This window comes from Desmodus rotundus, chromosome 2 (genome assembly GCF_022682495.2).
Source record: "Desmodus rotundus isolate HL8 chromosome 2, HLdesRot8A.1, whole genome shotgun sequence".
In the NCBI taxonomy this organism is placed as follows: domain Eukaryota; kingdom Metazoa; phylum Chordata; class Mammalia; order Chiroptera; family Phyllostomidae; genus Desmodus; species Desmodus rotundus.
In genome coordinates this window covers 108,069,865-108,094,466 of record NC_071388.1, presented here as the reverse complement: position 1 = coordinate 108,094,466, position 24,602 = coordinate 108,069,865, and the positions used below count along the sequence as shown (strand labels likewise).

Genomic DNA, 24,602 nt, shown 5'->3' with positions numbered 1-24,602 from the left:
CTTCTAGCATCCAGGTCCCTCCTGGTGCTGAGCTGCCCTACCTGCTCTGGTAGGGGAGGGAGCTGGTGATCTAACTCTCCTCCCTGTATTCTGTGGCAGGCTCTGGACTGGGGCCGCTGCAGCCTTGGTCCCTGCTCATATCCCAGAGACCTTACAATCCCAGTGTAATCTGCTCACCATCTGTGTTTCAATGTCTTCTGCAATTTTGGGCCTCCAAACTTCATATAAGCTGGAATTCCATTGGCTGTTCACTCTGTTCCTCAGAAGATTGGCTAGGTGTCCTAGCTGGGCACAGGGAGAACTGGGCTCCTTTCCCACCTACTTCCCAGCCATCTTCATTCCTATTGAAGTCGTATCTCATTGTGGTTTTAATTTGCATCTTTTTGATGTCTCTGGGCTGTCTGTTATGTCCTCCTAGGAGAAGTGTCTGTTCATGTCCTTTGCCCATTTTTTAATTGGGTTGTTTGTCTTCCTGGAGTGGAGCTGAGCGAGTTCTTTATATATTTTGGAGATCAAACCCTTGTCCGAGGTATCATTTGCAAATATCTTTTCCCGTATGGTTGGTTCCCTTTTCATTTTACTGGTGTTTTCTTTAGCCATGCAGAAGCTTTTCATTTTGATGAGATCCCATTTGTTTATTCTTTCTTTTATGTCCCTTGCTCTAGGGGACAAATTGGTGAAAATATTGCTTCACTGAATATCTGAGATTTTCCTGCCTGTGTTCTCCTCTAGGATTTTTATGATGTCGTGATTTATATTTAAGTCTTTTATCCACCTTGAATTTACTTTTGTGTATGGTGTAAGTGGGTGATCGAATTTAATTTTTTTACATATAGCTGTCCAGCTCTCCTAACACGATTTGTTGAAGAGGCTATTTTTACTCCATTTTATGCTCCTGCTCTGTTTGTGGAACACTGGTGCATAAAAATTGATCATAGGGACTTGGGTTTACTCCTGGATGTTCTATGCTGTTCCACTGTTCTATATCTCTGTTCTTATGGCAGTACCATCCTGTTTTGATGACGGCAGCTTTGTAGTATAGTTTGATAGCAGGTATTGTGATCCCTCCTACTTTGTTCTTCTTTTTCAAAATTGCTGCAGCTATTGAGGGTCATTTATGGTTCCATATAAATTTTTGAAATGTTTGTTGCGTACCTGTGATGTCATTGGTATTTTAATAGGGATTGCATTGACTCTATAAATTGCTTTCGGTAATATGGACATTTTGATGATGTTAATTCTTCCCGTCCATGCACACGGTATATGCTCCCACTTATTAAGGTCTAACTTAATTTCCTTCTGTAGTGTTGTGTAGTTGTTTAAGTACAGGTCTTTTACCTCCTTGATAAGGTTTATTCCTAGGTACTTTCTTTTTCTTGTTGCTAAAGCAAATGGGATTCTTTTCCTGATTTCTGATTCTGATATTTCATTATTGGTGCATAAAAATGCCTTTGATTTCTCATTATTAACTTTGAATCTTGCTGTTTTGTCAAATTCACTTATTAGGTTGAGTAGTTTTTTCGTGGATTCTATAGGGTTTTCTATGTACACTATCATATCATCTGCAGTGACAGTTTTACTTCCTCCTTTCCAATTTGGATTTATTTCTTTTTCTTGTCTGATCTCTATGGCTAGGACTTCGAATACTATGTTGAATAGAAGTGGTGAAAGCAGACATCCTTGTCTTGTTCCTTGATATTGGTGGGAAAGCTTTTAGTTTTTGCCCATTGAGTATAATGTTGGCTGTAGGTTTCTCATATATGGTCTTTATTATGTACATTACATATATGGCTCCCTCTGCTCCTACTCTGCTGAGTGTTTTTTATCATAAATGGGTTCTATACCTTATCAAATGCTTTTTCCGCATCTACTGATATGATCATGTGATTTTTGTCTTTCCTTTTGTTTATATGATATATTATATTTATTGATTTGAGAATATTGTACCAAGCTTGCATCCCTGGGATGAATCCCACTTGATCATGGTGTATGATCTTTTTAATGTATTGCTGGATGTGGTTTTCCAATATTTTTTTGAGGACTATTGCATGTATATTCATCAGTGATATTGGCCTGTAGTTTCCTTTTTGTGTGTGTCTTTACCTGGTTTTGGAATTAGATGGTGCTGGCTTCGTAAAGAAAGTTTGGGAGTCTTCCCTCTTAGTGGATTTTCTGGAATAGTCTGAGAAGTATAGGGGTTAGCTCTTTAATGTTGTGTAAAATTCTCCTGTGAAACCATCTGGTCCAGGGCTTTTGTGTGCCGGGAGTTTTTGATTACTACTTCAATTCAGGCTTTCTGCTTCTTCTTCATTTTGTTTTGAGAGATTATATTTTTCTAGAAAGTTGTCCGTTTCACCCTGGTTTTCAAATTTCTTGGCATATAGTTGTTTGTAGTAATTTCTACAATCCGTTTTTCTGTGCCACCAGGCTAATCTAACCTGCCCCCATTCCCACCTACAGGAAACTGGAGGTCTCTACCTCAGAGCAAATTTCCTCCTACGCTTATATCTGGGGACCCCACAATATAGGAAGCTTTCTGCCTAACACTCTCCAACAGGAACTGTCCATCCCGGTGGTCAAAATGCTAATCAATAATGTTTCCAGAAAGAGGGGAGAAAAAAAGGGGAGGAGATGATGAAAGAAACAACCAGAATTGCAGTACCTTACTCATTCAGATTGAAAGAGCTCACCAAGTGCCCAGCACATAAATGTGGGATAAGAGACAGGATGAAAGAGATGGCCCGTGAAGCACCTGGACGGTAAAGACAGAATACACAGAGAAGACTGGTTGTAAGGATGGGACTTAGCTTCTCTACAATAATACCAAATTCTAGAAAAATCAATGGGCAATGTCTTCAAAATGCTGAGGGAAAATGACCTATATCTCATACCTAACTGAACTATCAACAAAGTTATGGGCAAGTAAAGATACTTTCAGACATGCAAAGAGGGGCTTAGGAAATTTATTTCCCATAAGTCTTTTTCCATTATTTTAGTGAAATACTGGAGCATGTATTTAGTGAGAGCCATAAGCTGGGAGCTCCAACCCAGGAGATCCAGGATGCCAACTGTCAGGAGCAGAGGGATAGGGTTCCAGGAAAAGGGACATGGACAGACTACCTTACACTGCAGATCCTTGGAATCACTTGAAAAAAATTAAGTTTATGATGACACAAAACAAAGCAAGTAAAAAAAATAGATCAACAATTAATTCCAGGAAAAAAACTATATTCAGAAATAAACCCGTTTCTCTATGGTCGATTATCTGACAAAGGGGGCAGGAGCATGAAATAGAATAAAAATAGTCTCTTCAACAAATGGTGCTGGGAGAGCTGGACAGCTACATGCAAAAAAATTGAAACTTGACTACCAACTTATACACAAAACCATACACAAAAATAAACTCAAGATGGATAAAAGACTTAAATATAAGTTGTAACACCATAAAAGTCCTAGAGGAGAACATAGGCAGGAAAATTTCAGATATTCCAAGCAGCAATATTTTCACCCATATGTCTCTTATGGCAAGGGATATAAAGGAAAGAATAAACAAATGGGACTACATCAAATTAAAAAGCTTCTGCATAGCTAAAGAAAACATCAGCAAAATGAAAAAGGAATCAACCATATGGGAAAAGATATTTGCAAATGATACCTCGGACAAGGGTTTGATCTCCAAAATATATAAAGAATTCACACGACTCCATACCACGAAGACAAACAATCCAATTCAAAATGGACAAAGAACCTCAACAGACACTTCTCTAGGGGGGAGAGGGCCCAGAGACATATGAAAGGATGTTCAATATCACTAACGACATGAGACAGATGCAAACTAAAACCACGGTGAGATACCACTTCACATGGGTCAGAATGGCCATCATAAACAAATCAACAAACAACAAGTGCTGGTGAGGTTGTGGAGAAACAGAAACCCTAGTGCTCTGTTGGTGGGAATGCAGACTGATGCAGTCCCTGTGGAAAACAGTATGGAATTTCCTCAGAAAACTAAAAATGGAACTGCCTTTTGACCCAGCAATTCCACAGCTGGGCTTATACTCTAAGAATCTTGAAACACCAATTCAAAGGAACCTATGCACCCCAATGTTCATAGCAGTGCAATTTATAATAGTCAAGTGCTAGAAACAGCTTAAGTGCCCATCTGTAGAAGTGGGTCAAAAAAAAAAACGTGATACATTTACCCAATGGAATACCACGCAGCAGAAAGAAGAAACTCCTACCCTTTGCGACAGTATGGATGGAAGAGGAGAGCATTATGCTAAGTAAAATAAGCCAGGCAGTGAAAAACAAATACCATATGATCTCACCTACAAGTGGAACCTAATCAACAAAACAAGTAAGTGAGCAAAATATAACCAGAGACATGGAAATAAAGAACTGAAAGTGACCAGAGGGGTGGGGGTTTGGGGATAACAGGGGAAAGAAGGGGAAGGGTCAAGTCAAGGAACTTGTAAAAAGGACCCATGGACAAAGACAAGCAGGGGGGAATAATTGAATGTGGAAGGTGGGGGGTGCATAGGACAGGGGAGAATAATGGGGGAGGAAAGGGGACAACTATAATTGAACAACAATAAAAAAATGAAGTATATTACTAGGCTCAGAAGTAAACAGTTTAGAGACATTATAATGCAAAGTGATTAATGAATTAGTAAAAACTTGAGCTTTACCTCTACTTGGATGGTATGGAGAAGCTGGGGTAGGGGCATTGGGAACACTTAATCTTCATCTACCAAAACAGAATAAACAGGTAATGTTTAAATCAATACATCAAGGAAGAGCAATGTAAGTTATTTAGAAATATGGGGGTAAATACATGAAGAATATTGAAAGGAACAGCAAGTGGTTCTTTGGGTTGGTTGCAAAAGGAGATCTGCGGGCTTTTACCATAAGTCTCTTAGAACTATTTATTTGTCTTTAAGTATGTGCATAAATTAACTGAAACAATTAAAACAGTAAGAAAACTGGCTAAAAAACAGATGCAAAAATGTTTTACTTCATTAATCATTGAGGAAATGGTCACAATGTGATACCCACTAAAGTTACAAAACAGAAGGGGGTGATGCCAACTTTTGACAGCTGCTCATGGGGTGTGAACTGGAGACAGTTGTTATGGGCGTCTTCCTGGAAAGCTGATGGCATGCATTCAGGGAAACCTGTCTGTGTGCACTGGGAAATGTGGACAAGACTGCAGTGTACTGTGGTGATTGTCCCAAGGCCTGCCACAGGGGCATGTGCGCACTAATGGTGGTACAGCCTTCCAATGGAGTATCGCTCAGCAATAAAAATGAACAAACTACAGCTACTCACAACGATTTGGGTAAATTGGATGACAAAGATGTTGCAGAAGAAAAAGCAAATTAAGAAAATTTAATCAAGTACAATTTTATCAAGTTTCCAAAAATATACAAAGAAAATACTATTTAGTGATATATATATAAATTATATATATAATACATATATTATATAAATATATATAATATATATAAATAATTTATATATATATAAATTATATAATATATATATTATATAAATATATATATTATATATATAAATAATTTATATATATATCACTAAATAGTATTTTATATAGAGAGTATTTTATTTATATATATAATAGTATTTATATATATATATAAATTATTTTTTAAAAAGGTGATGAGGTGAGATACTAACATTCAAGCTAGAGGCCAGCCTGACATGCTCCAGGGTGGGGAAGTTCCAGTAGCTTCCACAGCACCAATCATGTTCTCATTCTTAAGGCAGACAGTGAGGGCACAGGCATATGTTCACACTTTATTTCTTAAGTTCATCATGCAAGTTTTTTTATATGTCCCAAATACTTCGTGATAAGGAGAACAGTTTTTAAAAGTTTTACAAACAAAACTAAGATTCTCCAGGGCAGCGTGAGGGGCTCCAATAAGCCTTGCAGGGTGAACCAGCCTTCTTGCCAAACCAGCTTGGTTCCCCAAATTGCAAGTGACCCCACTACCTCTGCTCTGATGCCCACCCTGCTTACAGTACCAACTCCTACCTCTGGTCCTGCCAGCTCTAGGAGTCTTCAGCCCTTCCTTCATCCCCCTCTCTACCTTCTCATTACACCTTATTAAAATAGAGGGTCCACACAGGGATGGAGGATAACTGTGCATATCACCTTTGGAGACTGTGAGGATATCCAGTTTTCTGGGTCAGGGTTCTCCTGTGGCTTGTGAACTAACTATGCACTAATTGAGCTGGCTGCTGGGTAGCTTCTCCAGGCAGAAACCATAGTTTTTCCCAAGCCCAAGCATCAGCTGATTGTTGCTTCCATCCCATCCAGGAGTGCCTTCCAGGTAGAAACAGGGCCACCTCCATCCCTGGGGCTCCTTCCACTGCTGCCAATCCTACTGCACAGGGCCAGAGACACTGTTTAGTGACTTGGATGGCAAATTATACTTTCAGGATGAAAAGCTTCTGCCACTTTCTGTAAGCACAGCTCTAAATCCCATGCCAAATGACCCTTCTTCCAGGAGCCCAGGGCTCTGGCCAGAAACAAAACTTTAACCTGGTTCCAGCTGTGGGAGGTCCAGGGCTGAGTGGGTGCACAGTTTCATGATAGGTGAAGAACTTGACCAGTAATTCCATTCCAGGAAGGACTTTGCCCTAAGAAGGGATGAGATGTGGCCACCACAGGATGCTGGCTGAGTGTTAGCCTTCAGTGGCTGACATGGAAATAAAGCAGGAGGCACATCATAGACACACCAGACTGTCTGCAGCCAAGGGCAGAGATGCCTCCAACATTGAAGGCATGAGAAGGGCCTGTGCCTGTCTGTGAGGTGACCAATGCGCTGTGATCACCACCCCGAGCAGGAATGTGCTATTTAATGGTTATTTTAGGATGGCAAGATTACAGATTTCCCCCCAATATTTTATTATAAAACATTTCAAACTTGGAGAAAACTTGAAATTTCAGTGAACACTTTGTCCCCAAATGAGTAATTTTAACATTTTCTTCTTTAAATATTTCTATACTGTCTGCAATAAGCATATATTATTTAAAAACTAAGATAAATAAAGGTTATGAAACATCCCTGTTGCCTGGAATGAAGTGTTGGGTACAAAGAGGCCATCAGGTAGGACCAAATCACACACTTTACGTTCATTTGTCCTCTATGACAAAACACCAGCAGCTGGCACCTTATAAGGCTGCACTCCTACTAACCTCTTACCTCCTGCGCCAGGAGCCCCCAACCTCAGATCCCTTAACAAAGGTGATTTTTTCTACCAATAGGCCAGTGAGGACACTGTTGTTTAGAATCAGAATTATAAAGTCATTCTTTTCAGAGAAGACAAATATATCACAAAGCAGTCCTTGGGGGCTGGCTTTGGGGCAGCAAGAATGTGAGCTATCTTCTCCCCTAGGATGAGTTCTAGAGGTCCCAGTGTGGCAAGGGAAGCTCTGTGCAGTGTACTTGGGCCCCTTCCACTCAACTATGTCCTTTGGTCTCCCAGGGCCAGGAATCCTTTCATGAAGACAAAGGCCACACTAATGCCAGAATCCAGATGGTAGATCTTAACACCGCACCATGAGAGGCATCTACAAATTCAGAGGAAGGATGCATAGTCCTCGCCATGGGGTGTTCCAGTGTGCCAGAGCATGAGGGCTGCTGTGGCTGATGTTCTGGTCCCTCCTCAAGGCCTGGGCCCACCTCACAGGAAGGAAATGACAACCTCAGTGGGTGACCGAAGACAAGAGCCATGGCATGACCAGCCTTGGTTAGGTGGTTGTGTCAGACTTTATCAGCGCTGTCTGTTGTCCACACCAAGCTCCTGGCCTCAGAAAGCGCTGCATGTGGTCAGGCCAGTTCTGGGGGATGTGGTTTCAACACCATGAAACGACCCAGCACTGAATCCAAATGGGGATTCAGTGTCTTGGAAGACACACAAACCTGATTTTAGCTACAATTCCCACTGAGGAAAAGCAACTGTGTGGCTAGCTGCTTCCTCCTCCTTCCTGTGACAAGGAGGCTGCAGGCACAGATCCCCAGGGCAAGGGTCCAGCCACTGTCAGCCATGTCACCTGCCCTCTATGAACCAGGATCCTCAAGTGTATCACTAAGAGAGCCTAGCTGAGGGAGTGGCACAGATGAAGGGAGAGGCTGCAGTAGAGTGAGCAAAAACCTGATGGAGTGAACAGGTTCCTCAGGGGTGCTGGCCATCATACCCTCCCTGCACCAGACCTAATGCTATGGGAGCTGCCCTGCTCAGCCCCAAAGCATGGTGCAGCCCCAGTACCTGCAGGAAAAACCAGATCATCGGAGAGCCTCCTCTCCAAACGCATTGTAAAAAATGCTGGTCTAAGGCTGTCCTTTCCTGGGCTACAAAGGCAGCAGAGAACCTGTGAACTCAGACATTATTTTGGTGGATTAACTGACTCTGCTTCCAAATATGCCTGGGTTGGGAGAGCAGCCCCGCAACACTGGAGGTCAGCTGCTGTGTGTTAAAGGCTTGGCCAGCTCCTCCTCCTCCTCCCAGAGCGCCCCCTTCTCCTCAGTACTCCCAGAGAAGGTAGAGCCTAAAATTGACACAACTTTGGCAGAACCAATCAGAATGGAAGCTTTGGGGTGGGTGAACACTAATCAAACTGGTGACTGCTCATTGATCACTGAGTGATTGTCCCAGCTGGAGAACCAAATGGCTGGCTCAAGACCACCTGTGGGGCTGTGCTTTGAACCAGGGCCGCTGAAGCCCATCACAAGCACCAAACCCTCTGGCAGGGACAGAGCTGCAGAGCCACAGTACATGGGTCTTATCTTCCTCCCTATACAAGGGGGTACACTTGCGGTAGGGCTGGTGCTTGGCTGACCTTACAACCTTGCTTGCTGCCTGGTGCACCTCCAGCAAAGTTGGGAGGGCCTCCTTGGTGCACCCAGTGAGCTGAACTCTCACCAACAGTGGGAACAGAATCTAGCTATTGGGAACTGGGCTCATGTGGGCACACGGGTAATGCCATAGGCTTAGGAATTAGCATGGAGGTGAGGAGGAGAAGCCCAGGAGATATTTTGTAGCCAGGTGTGTGGCTGTGTGACTAAGTCTGGCCATCAGGATGTCCTTACAGACACCTCTTCCCATTCTCCTCTTGCTGGATAGATTGTGGATGTGACTGCAGAGTACCAGGAGTTATCTTGGATCATGAGGCAGAAGCCCTGCCTTTGGGGATGGTTGGGCAAGAGAAAGAGCTTGGGTTCCTGTGGCTGCACCACTAGTCTGGCCCATTTATGTAGGGTCCTTTTGAAAGGGAGGGGAGTAAACTGCATCCTATTTAGGTCTCTGAACCTAATCCAGGACCAACACACTGAGGACCTGGGCATGATTAGGGGATGAGCTCCTGGGGTGGGCCAGTCAGGTCTGGGGTGGGGACTAAGGTATCAAGGGCTCAATAATAACTGAATTAATTTAGTGAACCCTCAGTGCTTTACCCTGATCATCTTTGACACTTACGTATAACCTGTAGGAAGGAAATACTCCCAGTTGCAGATGAGGAAACCATCTGCAGAGGTCAGATAGCCAGGCTGGCCACAGAGCTAGCTGGTGGCAGTGCTGGGGTTGGATCCAGGTCCACCAGGACCCAAAATGTACCTGACAGATGAGAACTGCTCACTGGCTGAGCACAGCCCCTAGAAGGCATAACAACACATTACCTGGCAAAGTCGCCCATGGCTACCTGCTGACTATTCATCAAACCACAACAAACTGTGAACACAACTAACATTCCATTCCCTTTAAACTACAGTGAGTTAGTTAAGAGTCAGAGGAGTCTGCATAAAGAAAAACATGTCCAGACTTGTGGTGAAGACACAGCAACACTGAACTAAACCACTGTACCTCACAACTGTGACTATCATCCTGACAAGGGTGTCTATCATGGGAGCAACCCAACCCAGGTGGGACCCTGCTGTGGGACACTGGGCAGAACTTCTGGACAGGTTGGTGTGGCCCCAGAATGCCGGATACTCCTTGCTCTGCGAGCCAAGACCTTGTTGTTAGGAGGGGCTGTATGACCAGGGGGCACAGGTCCTGGGGACAGGGACTTCCAGCAAGCTCCCAATAGCAGAAGGCCCCTCCTCAAGGATCCCCTGCCTGTATACCTCTCATCAGGCTAGATTCTGCCTTGAGGTTTATATGCTGTCTACATGACTGCCTCTGGCTATCAATTATTTCCCAGTGCTGGCTCAGCCTGGGCCTTTCTCCACATGGAGGATGGCACTGGGAGATGAGAGCCCTGATCCCCTTCCCTGGGCCAGCATGGACACACAGACGCTGTCTGTCCTCAAAATAGCTCCAGGTGAGGAGGCTGAGAATATAAGGGAGACGGTGGGGGGAGGAAGTGGAAGTTGTCTGTGTCCTATGATTTGACTTGAGATTCATCTTCAGACTTTGCCAATGCTCCCCAACCCCATGTGGCCTAGAGAGAGTCATGAACCCCTCTGAGCCTCAGCTACCACCTCTTGTACTTCCCAAGTTCCTCCATGGATTTGGTAAAATAGTACATGTAAAAAGCATTACACCCTAAATAGTCCACAAAGGTGAGGATCTCAGCTGATCAGAGGCAAGGAGCCCTAGGCAGGTACAGAAAGTGTGAACCAGTGACCTGACCTCTCTGCCCCAGGGCCCTGCACCCTATCCAGGGCTCCAGCGTCCCCTGAAGTCTCACTTACCCTTTCCTCCTTCACAGGAGTACTGGCTGTACAGGAAGATATAGCACTGTCCTCGTGCAGCATCAGGAAAGGCTGGGGGTGTGGTCAGAAAATACCCAGGTAAGTGCCAGGAGGAAAAGGTCAAGATTTAGAGTCAGGTAGGGCTTCTGAGGTGTGACTTCTGAGCTGACAACTGAAGGGAGAGTGAGGACCACGAAGGGGGAGGCAACAAAATAGAGACTGCACTTCATCCAACTGCAGGGTGGGCAAGAGGAAAGGAACAAGGAGTTCCAGTAGAGAAAGGACCTTGTTATTAAATGGTGAGAAAAAAATAAACTTCCTGTCCTTGTTTTAAAATTCCAAGTTGTTGAAAAAGATATGAAGAAAAACAAGTTTTATTAGTTTAGGCTTAGAATACACCTCAACAGTACTCTTCCTGCTCCTCTGACAGTATCTATGGTTCTGTAGGCAGATGAAAAACTGTTGATTTACAAAAAAGGTCACCAAAATTTTAGGAAAAGAGAGCACGCTACCTCACCCCCTGGCTCCACTGCAGAGAATATGGGTCACTGCCTGGACCCCTGGTTGTCTTGGCGATGGCAGAAGGGTCCCCAGGGCAGGTTGCCTCTTTGAGTGTACTCCAGGGGCCTGAAGCCCCCACTTCCCTCCTCAGGTCAAGTGATGAGGAAGTGGGGCCCCATGTCTGTGAGAATCCTGAGGTTTTAATCCATCCCAAGCTCCTAGGCATTCATGATACCTTTGGACCCATACAACCCCATGGGACAGGGGCTGACTTAACTGCTGGGTATAGACCACAATCCTACCAAGGCACAGATGGGAGGAAGAGTCCAGACCAGGGCTGGGCGCCATTAGGGGTAGAGCATTTGAACATGGTCACAGACTGGCTCTGTGGGACTCCTGCCAGGCCACCCTTAGGGCTCCAGCCTGTAAGCCAGTCACTCTCCATTCTTTTTTTATTTTTTAAGTATATTTACTGATTATGCTATTACAGTTGTCCCATTCCCCCCCCCCCCTCACTCCACTCCATCCTGCCCAACCCCTCCCTCCCACATTCCCCCCCTATAGTTCATGTCCATGGGTCATACTTATAAGTTCTTTGCCTTCTACATTTCCTACACTATTCTTACCCTCCCCCTGTCTATTTTCCACCTATCATCTATGCTACTTATTCTCTGTACCTTTCCCCCCCTCTCCCCCTCCCACTCCCCTATTGACAACCCTCCATGTGATCTCCATCTCTATGGTTCTGTTCCTGTTTGCCTAGTTTGCTCTTGTTTTGGTTTTAGGTGTGGTCTTTAAAAACTGTGAGTTTGCTGTCATTTTTACTGTTCATATTTTTTATCTTCTTTTTCTTAGAATAATCCCTTTAACATTTCATATAATAAGGGCTTGGTGGTGATGAACTTCTTTAACTTGACCTTATCTGAGAAGCACTTTATCTGCCCTTCCATTCTAGATGATAGCTTTGCTGGATACAGTAATCTTGGATGTAGGTCCTTGCCTTTCATGACTTGGAATACTTCTTGCCAGCCCCTTCTTGCCTGTAAGGTCTCTTTGGAGAAATCAGCTGACAGTCTTATGGGAAGACCTTTGTAGGCAACTGTCTCCTTTTCTCTTGCTGCTTCTAAGATTCTCCTTCTGTTGCATCTTGGGGAATGTAATTATGATGTGCCTTGGTGTGTTCCTCCTTGGGTCCAGCTTCTTTAGGACTCTCTGAGCTTCCTGAACTTCCTGGAAGTCTATTTCCTTGGCCAGATGAGGGAAGTTCTCCTTCATTATTTGTTCAAATAAGTTTTCAATTTTTTGTTCTTCCTCTTCTCCTTCTGGCACCCCTATAATTCGGATGTTGGAACGTTTCAAGATGTCCTGGAGGTTCCTAAGCCTCTCCTCATTTTTCTGAATTCTTGTTTCTTCATTCTTTTCTGGTTGGATGTTTCTTTCTTCCTTCTGGTCCACACTGTTGATTTGAGTCCCAGTTTCCTTCCCATCACTATTGGTTCCCTGTACATTTTCCTTTGTTTCTCTTAGCATAGGCTTCATTTTTTCATCTGGTTTCGAACAGATTCAACCAAATCTGTGAGCGTCTTGATAACCAGTGTTTTGAACTGTGCATCTGATAGGTTGCCTATCTCTTCCTCGCTTAGTTGTATTTTTTCTGGAGCTTTGAAGTGTTCTGTCATTTGGGCCATTTTTTTTTTGTCTTGGCACATCTGTTACTTAAAAGGGCTGAGCCTTAGGTGTTCACAGGGGTGGGGTAACGCTGGTTTCTGCACTGTGATGCTGTACATGGGGGAGGGGCCGAGAGGGAGCAACGGCGCCTGCTCCACTCTCCACTGGACTCCAATCTTTCACTCCGCTACCCACAATCAAATTGGGCCCCTCTGGTGCTGGTTCCCGAGTGGGTGGGCTTGTGCACACCCTAGGCCCCTGTAGGTCTCTCCAACGACCTCTCCTGTGATGCTGGGAGTCTCTCCTGCTGCCGCCCCAACCCCCACGGGCGTTTTTAATCAGAGGTTTGAGGCTTTATTTCCCCGCGCTGCAGCCCTGGGTTGCATGGTCTGCTTCACTCCCCGCCGTTCGTCCCGGTTTATCTGTGTGCGAGTGTGGGGCCGCGGGGTGCTACCTGCTGCTCTGCCTGCCCCATTCTCCGCCACTCTGAGTCCGGCCCTCTCGGCCTATCTGAGCGAATGTGGGGCCGCAGGGTCTGCCAGTGGTCAGACCGCCTGCCCCTTTTGTCCCACACTCCGCCAGTCTTGGTCTCGCCACGGCAATGCGAGTCCTCTCCGCCCCAGTGCCCGTCTCCGCCCCTCCTACCGGTCTGGATGTATGTTTATTTTTTATTTCCTTGGTGTCGGACTTCCTTGCCGTTCAATTTTCTGTCAGTTCTGGTTGTGCAAGGAGGCGCAGTGTGTCTACCTACGCTGCCATCTTGGTTCTCTCCATCACTTTCCATTCTTGACCAGGGGTGACCACCCCCTGCAAGGGTATCTCAGTGACACGCCCAAGACCTGGGGTCAGGCTGTTCCACCCAGGAATGTGCAGGTGAGGTCACCTTCTCCAGAGACCCACTTCCCAGCTATGTGCACTGTGAGACGTCCTCTCCAATGAGCAAAGGACTTCTGGTGTCTTTCTGGAGGCCTGCCCACTGGCCTCAAACTTACCACGCTTGGGTCAGACCAAGCCCTGAACGTGTGACCAAGCATCAGAAATGGTGCTCAGCTAGGAAATTCCGACAAGGGGAGCACCTCCTCACAAATCCCCCTGTGTCCAACTCTATCAAGCTCCTGCCTGTTGCTCTGGGCTAGCGGGCACTGTCCAGGAAGCCCAGCCAGGCCCTGAGGGCCTCATAGCACTGCTCACCTGTGCACAATGGCTGCCCATTTATGTTTCACGCCCACCTGACACTTTCTGGCTCCTGACACCTGGCAGGAGAGACTTCACTTCCACCTGAAAAAACAGTGCCATCTCAGGGTAAAAGAAAGGGGCTGTGCTCTGCTGCGACCCTGGATGGGGCCATGTGTTTATGACTTCGCAGACACCAGAACCTTGGTCTCTTGTCATCAGCTTGAATCCTGGCCAAGAGCCTTCAGGCTCACTCTTTCTGCTACCAGGCCTTTGCTGAGGTTCTTTCCCCAGGTCCCCCAGCCTGGTGCAGACCCACCACAGCCACCAGGGGCCCGGGAAGGAGGGGAGCCTGTGAGTAAGGCCACAGGCAGCTTTGGACCTGCAGGGTGTGCAGCAGACTTGTTTGGCATCTGGCTCAGCCTGCTCCTGCCATCGCCAGGAAGCCAGGGTCTCTGGCCTCTGGGTCTCTGTGCCAGGGACATATCCTACACAAGCCAGGATTGAATGAAAGGCCCACACAGTGCAGGACTTGGTGGACTGTTCCAGCAGTTCTGGGCATATGACTTGACACCCAAGTCCAGTGACTCCATAGCAACTGGGGTACACAGCCCTGCTAGGAATGGTGTGATGACATAGGAGCACACTTATGTATGCAGAGCAAGCAAAAGCACCAGATCAAAGCTCGTGGAAAACACGTGAATTGGGCAGAGGAAAGATGCCTTCAAGGGGACCTTGTCAATGGGCCTGGAGTCCTGCTTTTATTTTTTTTGTATTTTTCCACTTTCATATAATCAAGCATGTATTATAAAACACATAAACAGACAAAAGAATTAAAAGTCCTTTATGTGCCTGATCTAATCTGATTTTCTCACAGGAGGTGTAAAGTCAGAGCCTGGGAGGCTCTGGACCTCCCCAGAGGCAACTCAAAGGTTTCCAAAGCCACAAGACCATTTGGTACCTGCTTTTCTGGGAGTGAGGAGGGTCTGGTCTGAGGACCACTGGGGTCATCCGTGGTACTCCCTCCAAGCTCAACCTGCTGGCCCCACCAGGTCCATGCCCCCCAACACCCCTCCTCCCAGGATCCCAAGTGAATCCTCCTGGCTCTCTCCCACAAGGACCCATGCAGAGAGTTTTTGAACAGAGAGGAGGGGCCTGACACCCTTGCTAGGCAATGATGGCCTTGCATGCTCTTTGAACATACACTATTTTTCTACAGAGAGAGAAATTCAGAGACTAAACAGCATACTGCACACAGAAGCCATTCAGCGTCTACCTTACTTTCTCCTGTGGACCATGCTGACCCAGCCCAGCTCTCCCAGGGGCAGTCACCTCAGCAGTGACCATTTTCCTGGGAGCTGGGCAAAACATATGTTTCCAGAACCAGGAATCCCCAGGCCATTTTTGGGGTCCCTCCTTCAAGCGCTTCAGTGGCCAAGGGTGCTGGATAGGGGGAGGATAGGGGCTCAGGTTTTATGTGGGGAGTAGGGCCTAGGAGGCATTCGCTTGCCTTAATACTAAAACCTCTGATGTGGGTACCACTCTCAGGTGGGTGTCTGAGGTTAGACACCCTCTGCAGATTAGCAAACTAAAGTAAAAAGCTCTTTCCTTTGCTGAAATCTCCCAGTTATCAGAGGAATCCATGCCTAGTATTTGCCCACCACTGAAAGATCCCAGACATGAGGTCTCAGAGGAGCTGGGGCAGGGCGCTGTTTTCAGCACCAAGAAACCAGCCTCCTAACTTGCCATGGGCTCTACCACTTAGTAAATGCACAGCAATGACAGATAACCTGAGGAATGTCTCTGGCTGTTGTTTCTTCACTACATGATATACACATCCTGCCTCCTAGAGTCCACAGCACAGCCCCCACACACAGGGCCCCATCCCAGGGATCCCCAATCCAGCCACAAGGAAAAGAGGGCTGCTACTTGAGAAGGGAAAGAGCCAGAATGGACTCTTGCCAACCACAGGCATCAGGAGAGAGAGAGAGAGAGAGAGAGAGAGAGAGAGAGAGAGAGAGAGAGAGAGAGAGAGAGATGCTGTCAAATATAAAAAATATAAGTAGCCCTATAACCTTAAAAAAAAGTCAAAGGTAGTAGTTTATAATCTTCCTACAAGTATTCAAGTATTGTAGAATGCCTGCAGCCTAATTTCAAATAGTTCTGCAGAAAGAACAAAAAAACCCACAAGTACATATATACCCAGATATACACAGATATGAAGAGCGCAAGAGCTAGCATGTGTGCCAAAATAGCAAAATGTTAACAATCAGTATATCTAGGTGAGAGGTCTAAGGTTTTACTACTTTGTAGATCTGACATTTTTCAAAATAAACAGTGGGGGGAAATTCTTAAAAAGAAAATGCCAGGTTATTTCTACCAATTTTTAAAAGAACAAATTATCCAACTTTTTGCAAACTCTTCTAGACAGCAGTAAAGAAATACACACCCTCCCAACTCATTGTATGAGACCAACATAGCTCCAATACCAAAATCAGACAAAATACATGAGAAGAAAGGAAAATTACAACCCTTTTCATTCTCAATACAGGATAACAAAGTCAGCTTATCACAGGTATTCAAGGGTGGCTTAATATGAGAAAATCTATGTAGTTGATTCTCCACATCAATAGATATTACCTTGTAGATGTCAACAGGTGAGTAAGAAGCATTTGCTAAAATTAAATATCTAGTCATGATAAAAACTCTCAGTAAAGTAGGTATAGAATTCCCTTAGCCTGATAAAAGTATCCACATAATACTGTCTGCACAAGGAAGAGTTGGGTGCATTTGTCTGGAGAGGAGAGAACTGTTTGGGGGAGGCTGTCCTGGAATCAGTGAGAGGAATGGACTGGGCAGGGAGAACAAGGACAGGAGGCCAGTGGGGTGGGGCAGAGCAAGCCCTAGACCTGCCCACTGTTACAGGGCCCAGCTTGAGTGAAAGGGGTGAGATCTGACTGGGACCGTCCCTGACCGTCCATGCCTGTCCTTTGGAGTCAGAGCCTGGCAGGACACAGGCTCAGACAAGCTCTTGAGATGGTAGGTGGATCTGAGGATCCTGACCCATCTTTCCACCACAGATACAGGTAACCACACCACGTGCAGATGAAGAAGTAGTGGACCAAGCCCCATATCAGCCTGGGCACAGAAACAAACCTGGTGCTCAAGCCTTTTACTAGGGGGAAAGTGTGTTCCATGCCCAGGAGCTCAGGGACCTTGATTCAGAGAAGTAGGCAGAGTGTCCATCAGCAGGGCTTGCCAGGCACTGATGAGGGTGTTATAGGGGAGGATGATGGAAGGTCTGCATCTACTACCCTGTTCTGGGGGCACTGACAGTAGAATGGGAAACCACTGGGCATGGGGTGGGAGACCCCTGCGTGGATGGGCAGCAGTGGCACAGTGTATGGGGCTGGGACTTGGGTGAGGGTGGTGGTGCCCTAAAGCAGAAGCAGCAGCATCTGAGGAAGCAAGCAGGGCCCCATATTCAGGGTGCTCTGAGTGCTGCAGGCCATGACACCTGGTACGAGGGGGAGGGTAGTGACTCATTGGGCATATGTGGTGGGGGGAGGTATCTCAGGGGGAGGATGGGTGCCATCAGCCGATAGGCTCCAGATGGAAAAGACGACTTGACCCACACAGGAGGGCACCTGAGATGCCAGAGATTCTAAAAAAGGCAGGTTGAGGGAGGAGGGCTGTGATTGGGTCTCTCTGCCTGTCCACAGCCACTCCCCTAGTCACTAGTGTTCCTCCCCTGTCAGAGGACACACTCCAGCATGGACAGGCTGCCTTCCCTCCCTAGCTCAGAGATGGGGTGGATAGCCAGTGTGCAGAAGCCTCTGGGAAGGAGATCTAAAGCCTGAGTCTAGAGAGCAGGGCACCATGGGCCCTGACTGTGGAGCATCAGACACCTCAGATGCCCACAGGCAAGACCAAGGGACCACAGCACAGGATCACCCCCAACCCCCCACCCAGCGCTACAAAGGGACAGCTCCTCTACCAGCCACACACAGTCATGTCAAAGTTCCCACCTGTACACATCTGTCTGCCCAAGCTTCAGGAGGGCAAAGTCCATGGCAAAGGCCTGCCTCAGGTTATTAGTGGCCCAGCCTGCTGGAATCTCAGGGCAGGTTCCCAATGTGGTGACCCCTCCACTTGGCACAGCTGGACTGGGGGGCTCAGGGGTCCTGCTAGTTATCTGATGATACATACCCTTTTCAGGACCGAGGTCCCAGACAGTGCCATAGGTGTCCACTCAGCCTCATAACCTCCACCTCAGCAAGGGCTGACAGGTGGAGGAACACACACGTGCTGCCACTGTATATGGTCAATGATGCCCTATGCATGCCAGATCCCCAGGGAGCGAGTTCCTCATGGTTCCCGTTCACACTGGCCTCCCTTCCGCCTGGCCCTGTGCTCTCCACTTCCCTCTCAACTGTGCTCTGACTCCTGATGCAAATGGGCCCTGGAGACTACCTGGTGCTTGCCCAGGCCCATGTCTGTGGTACTTTGTGTAGCTACAGGCCCCTCAACTGTGTATAGCCTGTGGATTTCTGTCCCCACAGGTCCTGGCAGAGGCTGTTCCCCTGCTTAGCTCCCTTCCATGCTGCACTCTCCTTCCCCAATGGCCGAGCCCTGCTATGCACTGACAGGTAGCCCAGTATCCATCAATACTCTGCCTCCTTGTCCAAGAAGCATGACGTGCTGCTCTTCCCAGTTCTGTTTCAGAGATTATTCTCCTCTCTCCTCTAGTACCCTCCACACCAGGCTGGCCCACCTCAGTCATGGGCATGCCACCCAAAGTGCTTTTTCCTTTTCTGGCCTGCCTCCCACTAGCCTGGCTCATTTGCCCAAGTCCCCAGGGCCAGCATAGGGCCCAGACGGGGTGAGAACTCAGAGAAGAGCTAAAGCTTTGAGGCTTGGAATGAAACTGACCCAGGACCATGGCATTTGCTTCATGAAACCAGGAGCAAAAGCAGTCAGTGGCGGTAACTTCAGTGGCCATCACCCACCTACTGGACAATTTCCTTGCACAGAGTCAGCGAGGACTTCCAAGAGACCATGCTCCTCCAATCCCTTGAGAGGAGGGGGCCTCTCCAGGCTGTAGGAGCAGCAGCAGCAGATCACAGGCACCAAGGGAGTAGCAAAGCAGAGTGGGCCTGGGGATGGATGGCACCCACGGGGCCCAGAGAAGGCAGTGCAATATGGGGTATGTCCCGGAAGGCAATGCAGAGGCCTTGCTGCATGTCCTCCTGGCACCCACATTTGTACTCCATGGTCAATCCTGCCTGGGGCTCTGGGGTGAGGCCAGGGTGGGGGTGGTTCACAAAGGGGTGGGAAGGGGCTCACTGCACCACAGGCTCACCAGGCACCCACCAAAAGGACTCACAGTGGGGACTCATACACATACACTTTCAAACCTCACAAGGGGTAATAAAAACATGGCCCAAACTGTCTGGGGGGTTTGCTAGGACCATGACCCGCCATCCTTCAGGCCACTGCTGTGGCTATTCTTGCCAGAGAATGCTTCCCTTGTGTGACCAGGGCCTCTGCTGCTGAGCAGTGGTCTCAGAGGCAAAGGCCCCTGCATTGATCCCAAGATGACACCAATCTTGGTGGGAATCAGGAAACAGGAATGTGGAGGCTACAGGCCTGCAAGCAGTGACAGGTAGGTCATAAATACCTTGCCTGTGGTCCAGAGCCCCCATGCTGAGGGGAGGGGCACTAGGTTCTTTATAGGCAAATCCCTGGGAGCCTCCAGATCCACAAATGACACTGTGCAGGGATTCCCTCATAAATTCAGGGTCCTGGAAATCTTGAGAGCTTCACATGTACTCCCAGCATTCCCCAGCCTGAGCTACTTGGGACTCAGAGGGACAGACAGGCAGGGAGGATGTCAGGGTGGCCTTGATGGAGGAACACAAAAATGTTTGTTTTAGGTTATAGTTAATAAGCTTGGTAGTTAATGCACGTGAAAAGCTATTGTTTTCAGAACTGAAGGTATGGCCCACCCTGACTCTAGGGGACCAAGCGAGTCAACATTTGGGCTCCAGAAGAGACCATAAGCAATCAAGATGGTATCTAAGCCATTGTGTTCCAGGGAGACACATCCTGCACCCAGGACACAGATGAAGAAAATCACACAGGACATAGGACCCAGACGGAAAGTCACTGGTCAATGGTCAACAGATGAAATGATGTTAGACTGAAGCTTTTATCTGACCAACCTCTTTTCCTGAATTCCAAATCCCTCATCTACACATCTTCCTCCTTATAAAAGGGCTGGCTTGAAAGGAAATGTAAGACAGTTAGGGTACATCCCTCACCACCTTCTCAGATCGCCTGCCATCTGAATAAAGTGCCCATAAAGATTCAATCCTTGTCTCTGCTTATTGGTTCTGGTAGTGACAGGCAGCATGAATGCTGACTTTTCCAGGTTCAGCCTGGCACATGGTGCCAACACATGCACAGACTCAGGCTACCAGTGAAGGAAAGCAAGTCATACACATCATGCTGAACCAGGCAGGAGCTGAAGTGGCCATGAGGGAAATCCCAGGGGTGGGGCTTAGCCCCAATTAGGAGTCTGCATTGAGATCACTGCAGGGACCAGTGCACTGTGAAGGTGCTGTGCCAGTGGTTTGCACTCAGATCTGGCTGTAGCAGTCTTCAAGAGCAAAACCACAGCAATCTTCTCAGGAAAGAAAGCCCTTCTTAGGGTACAGCCACCCCAAAGAATCCTCAGTGACATTGTAACACATGAAGTTGACCCAGTCTAAACCTGTACCCCACATGCATGGGTAGGGTCTTTCTTAAGCTCTCAGAGAGTGATGGAACCAATGAGAAGACTGAGTGCACCAGACATGGCCCAGGACTCAGGGGTGACCTTCATGAGAGCCCTATTTTCTCTTCTTCTGTTGGACAGAGCAGGGGCTCAGCCAGTAGCCCCCTGCACCATGCCTCACCCCATGCTGATTTGGTGACCCCAATACCACAGAGGAGACCTGACACCCCCAATAGCTCATTAGGTGATGCTCTGCCCCCCACTCTCCAAATCAACAAACTAGGGTTCCAAGAGGTTCCAGTCTCGCCTTAGGCCACAGGACGACCAAGGGGAGAAAGCCCTCTGCCCTTGGCTAGGCTCCCTTGCTGCTCTCAACTAACTGCAAGAAGTCAATATGACACAAACTGTGAATTTGTTCTAGAGTGACAAGGAAATGACTGGCTTCACTGACAGAAAGATTAAGGGCTCCACTGATCTAAAACTTGTGACACAAGTGTGGGCAAGACAGACAGTGGGCAGTGCTCTCCCTATCAGGACCCCTCAGCTTGGCACCAGGCAAGCCAGCAGGCTCTATTTCCCACCCCAGGTAAGTTGGAGAGACTAACACCAGCCCCATTTAACATATGAGGAAACTAAGGCAAACAGGTCACATTTGCTCAAGGTCACACTAGTGAGGAGTACAGTGGGGCTTGAGCTCAACTCTGTCCTGAAGGTCATTACTTATTCGGCAGAGCTAGGACCTGCAGGTGAATCATGGTAGCCTGAGACTGTCTTGAGAGCACCCAGTTGCTAATGGGACAGAGGCCAACAGGGTGGGGGCTGTGGTAGAGAGCAGCTTATGAGCCCTTACCCACTGCCCATCTGCAGACAGGGGCTGGGGGCTCCGAGGTGGTGGAGCAGGGGTGTCCAACCTGTGGCCCATGGGCCACATGTGGCCCAGGACGGCTATGAATGCGGCTCAACACAAAATCGTAAATTTACTTAAAACATTATGAGATGTTTTTGTGATTACGTGTTGCAATGTTATGTAAAATACACAACACATGCTCTTGCTATTTGTATGCATGCATGGCTTCAGTTTTATGGCAGTGTGCAGTTTCCAATGTGTTATCTTCTAAGTGCAGATAGTAGAATTGACACCATCAGAGGTTACATGTGCTAGTGGTGACTCAGCGAGGCAGCAATTATCAATAATATCTCAACCTGTCATTGCAACGTTAGGCATTTAATGTTATTTAGAAGTCAGGTGAGCATTCTTATTTGATTATTGAAGGTACTTCCACACCTCAGTGGCACCTCACACATCGCCTGCCAAGCTTTACAATTGGCCCTCTGCCTTCGCCCTGCATCGGCGGCAGCCGAGAGGGCTATGGAAGGGCCCAAACCTTGCTTTCTATCTTCCTGTCAATTAATTTTCGTAATAAAAGTAAATAAAGTCCCTTACCTATTATTATATTTTTAATCCCAGCATGGCTTCCACAATGTCTCAAAAGAAAAAAGAACCCCCCAAAAGAAAAATTACGGATGAAGGAAGATTGTTCAATGAAAAGTGGATATATCAGCACTTTTTTGTCAAGGCAAAACATAAGGCACTCTGCTTAATTTGTAGGGAATTTGTGCAAGTTTTCAGAGTATAATTTGAAAAGGCATTACATGCAAAAACATGCTGCCAAATTAAATGCCTATAAAGGATTATGCTGTAAGAAAAATAGTGGAACTGAAAAAAAGCCTGCCTTCTCAACAAAAATTTTTTCAAAAAGTTACAACTTGGGTGGATTCCATTGTAAAAGCTGATTACATGGTAGCATATTTAATAGCAAAAAAATCAAAACCATTTACTGATGGTGAATTTATTAAGCAATGTATAGAAAGCATGGCTGATATAATTTGCCCTGAAAAAAAGGGGAATATTTCTAAAATCAGTTTGTCACAACAGACTATAACCAGGTGAATTGAAGAAACTGGAAAATCTATTGAAAGAGGCTTGGAGAGTAAAGCTGCTAATTTAAAATTTTATTCTTTAGTGATGAATAATAGCATTGATGCTACAGATAATGTATGACTCAACTTACCATTTTTATTAGAGGTATTGATGACAAATATAATGTCACTGAAGAAATGGCTTCTTTAGTACCACTAAAAGACACATCTAAATGAAGAGATTTATATGAAGCAGTAAAAAATATGTTAAAGCGATTTTCTTTGTCCACTGTCAACACATATGGTATAGTCACTGATGGTGCCCTGGTGATGGGAGGCGAAAGAGAGACTTGTAAAAGCAATAGAAGACAATGCAACTGCCACCCAAAACTCATGTTTGATGAAGTATCATTGCACAGTACATCAAGAAAACTTATGCAGAAAAGCTTTAAAAATGGATAACGTCATGCAAATCATCATCGAGACTGTGAATTTCATAAGAGCCAAGGGATTGAATCATTGCCAATTCCAGGTATTCTTTGAAAGTATTGATGCTGACTATGGCAACATCATTTACTTTTCCAAACTAAGATGGCTAAGTTGAGGCCAAATGTTGAAAAGATTTTATGATTTGTGACATGTTATAAAGTCATTTATGGTATCAAAACACAAATTTTGATGCCGGAAATTGACAATGAAAACTGGCTTATAGATTTAGCATTTTTAGTGGATTTAAATGAGTGAAACGTGTCTTCAAGGTGAAAACCAACTTATCAATACCACGTTTCAAACCATAACAGTGTTCCAAATGAAACCGAAATTATGGCAAGCTCAAATTAAGGCAAACGATTTTATGCATTTCAACACGTTGGCTAAACACAGTCCTGGTGAACAGTGAAAAATATGCAGCACTGTTTTTTGATTTGATACACAAGAATTTGAAAACATTTCAAGATTTCCGGGAACATAATATTTTGCTATATTTGTGACTTCATTTTGGCCAACATAAATATGTTACCTGCCAATTTTCAAGTGGAATGCATAGAGCTGCAATCTGACACTCAGAGAAAACTTTGATTGAGTCTCTTTACTGGACTTTTATAAGTCCTATCTTCCCAGGGCCAACTATCCCTTGCTTCACAATCATGCCTTATTCATGCCATTGCTATCTGGTAGCACCTACATTTGTGAGCAACTATTTTCAAGAATGAAATACATTAAGAGTAAAATTAGAACCAAAATATCTGATGAGCACCTTGAGAACTCACTGAAAATTGCAACTGCTTCTATCAAACCAGATATTGATGCAGCAGTTTCTCAAATACAGTGTCAAACATCCCACTAGTTTTATGTTGTATTCTTTTATTTTTATAATAAAAATATTTTAAAAAATCAATGACATTTTGTTATTTAGATACATACATCCTCTATTATTAGTGATCACAAATTTGGGACCTCCTCGATGATTTTAAAAGATTTCAAAAGGGCCACTGTATAATTAGGGTTATTATGTGAAGACTTTTTTGCTTATCTGTGGTGGAGGATATCATGAAAATTATGTACAGTCCTTTTTTATGCTCATCAGTTTTTGTTAGTGTTTGTATATTTAATGTGTGGCCCAAGACAACTCTTCTTCTTCCAGTGTGGCCCAGAGATGCCAAAAGGTTGGACACCCCTGTGGTGGAGGAACAAGGTCTGCAGCAGCATGAACACCCATACCTGACACCCAGGTTTCTCTTATATGCCCAGCCTCTGACTGCAGGAGCTGGGCCAACTTTGCTGTCTTCACCAGGCAAAGGACTCCAGGGTTACCTCCTTCCATACCTTCTACAAAATTTTTCAAAAAA

At 46.0% G+C, this 24,602-nt stretch overlaps 1 protein-coding gene and 1 long non-coding RNA gene across 2 annotated transcripts in view; one reads left to right on the top strand and one right to left on the bottom strand.

Moving 5' to 3' along the window:
* Positions 1 to 24,602, bottom strand: part of HS6ST1 (heparan sulfate 6-O-sulfotransferase 1) — a 67,608-nt gene that overhangs the window by 26,649 nt on the left and 16,357 nt on the right. The window lies entirely within an intron of this gene.
* LOC123480667 (uncharacterized) lies at positions 9,399 to 20,481 on the top strand. The gene is made up of 3 exons (XR_006656749.2): positions 9,399 to 9,983; positions 10,733 to 10,814; positions 20,077 to 20,481. It is a non-coding gene; the product is annotated as an uncharacterized lncRNA (long non-coding RNA).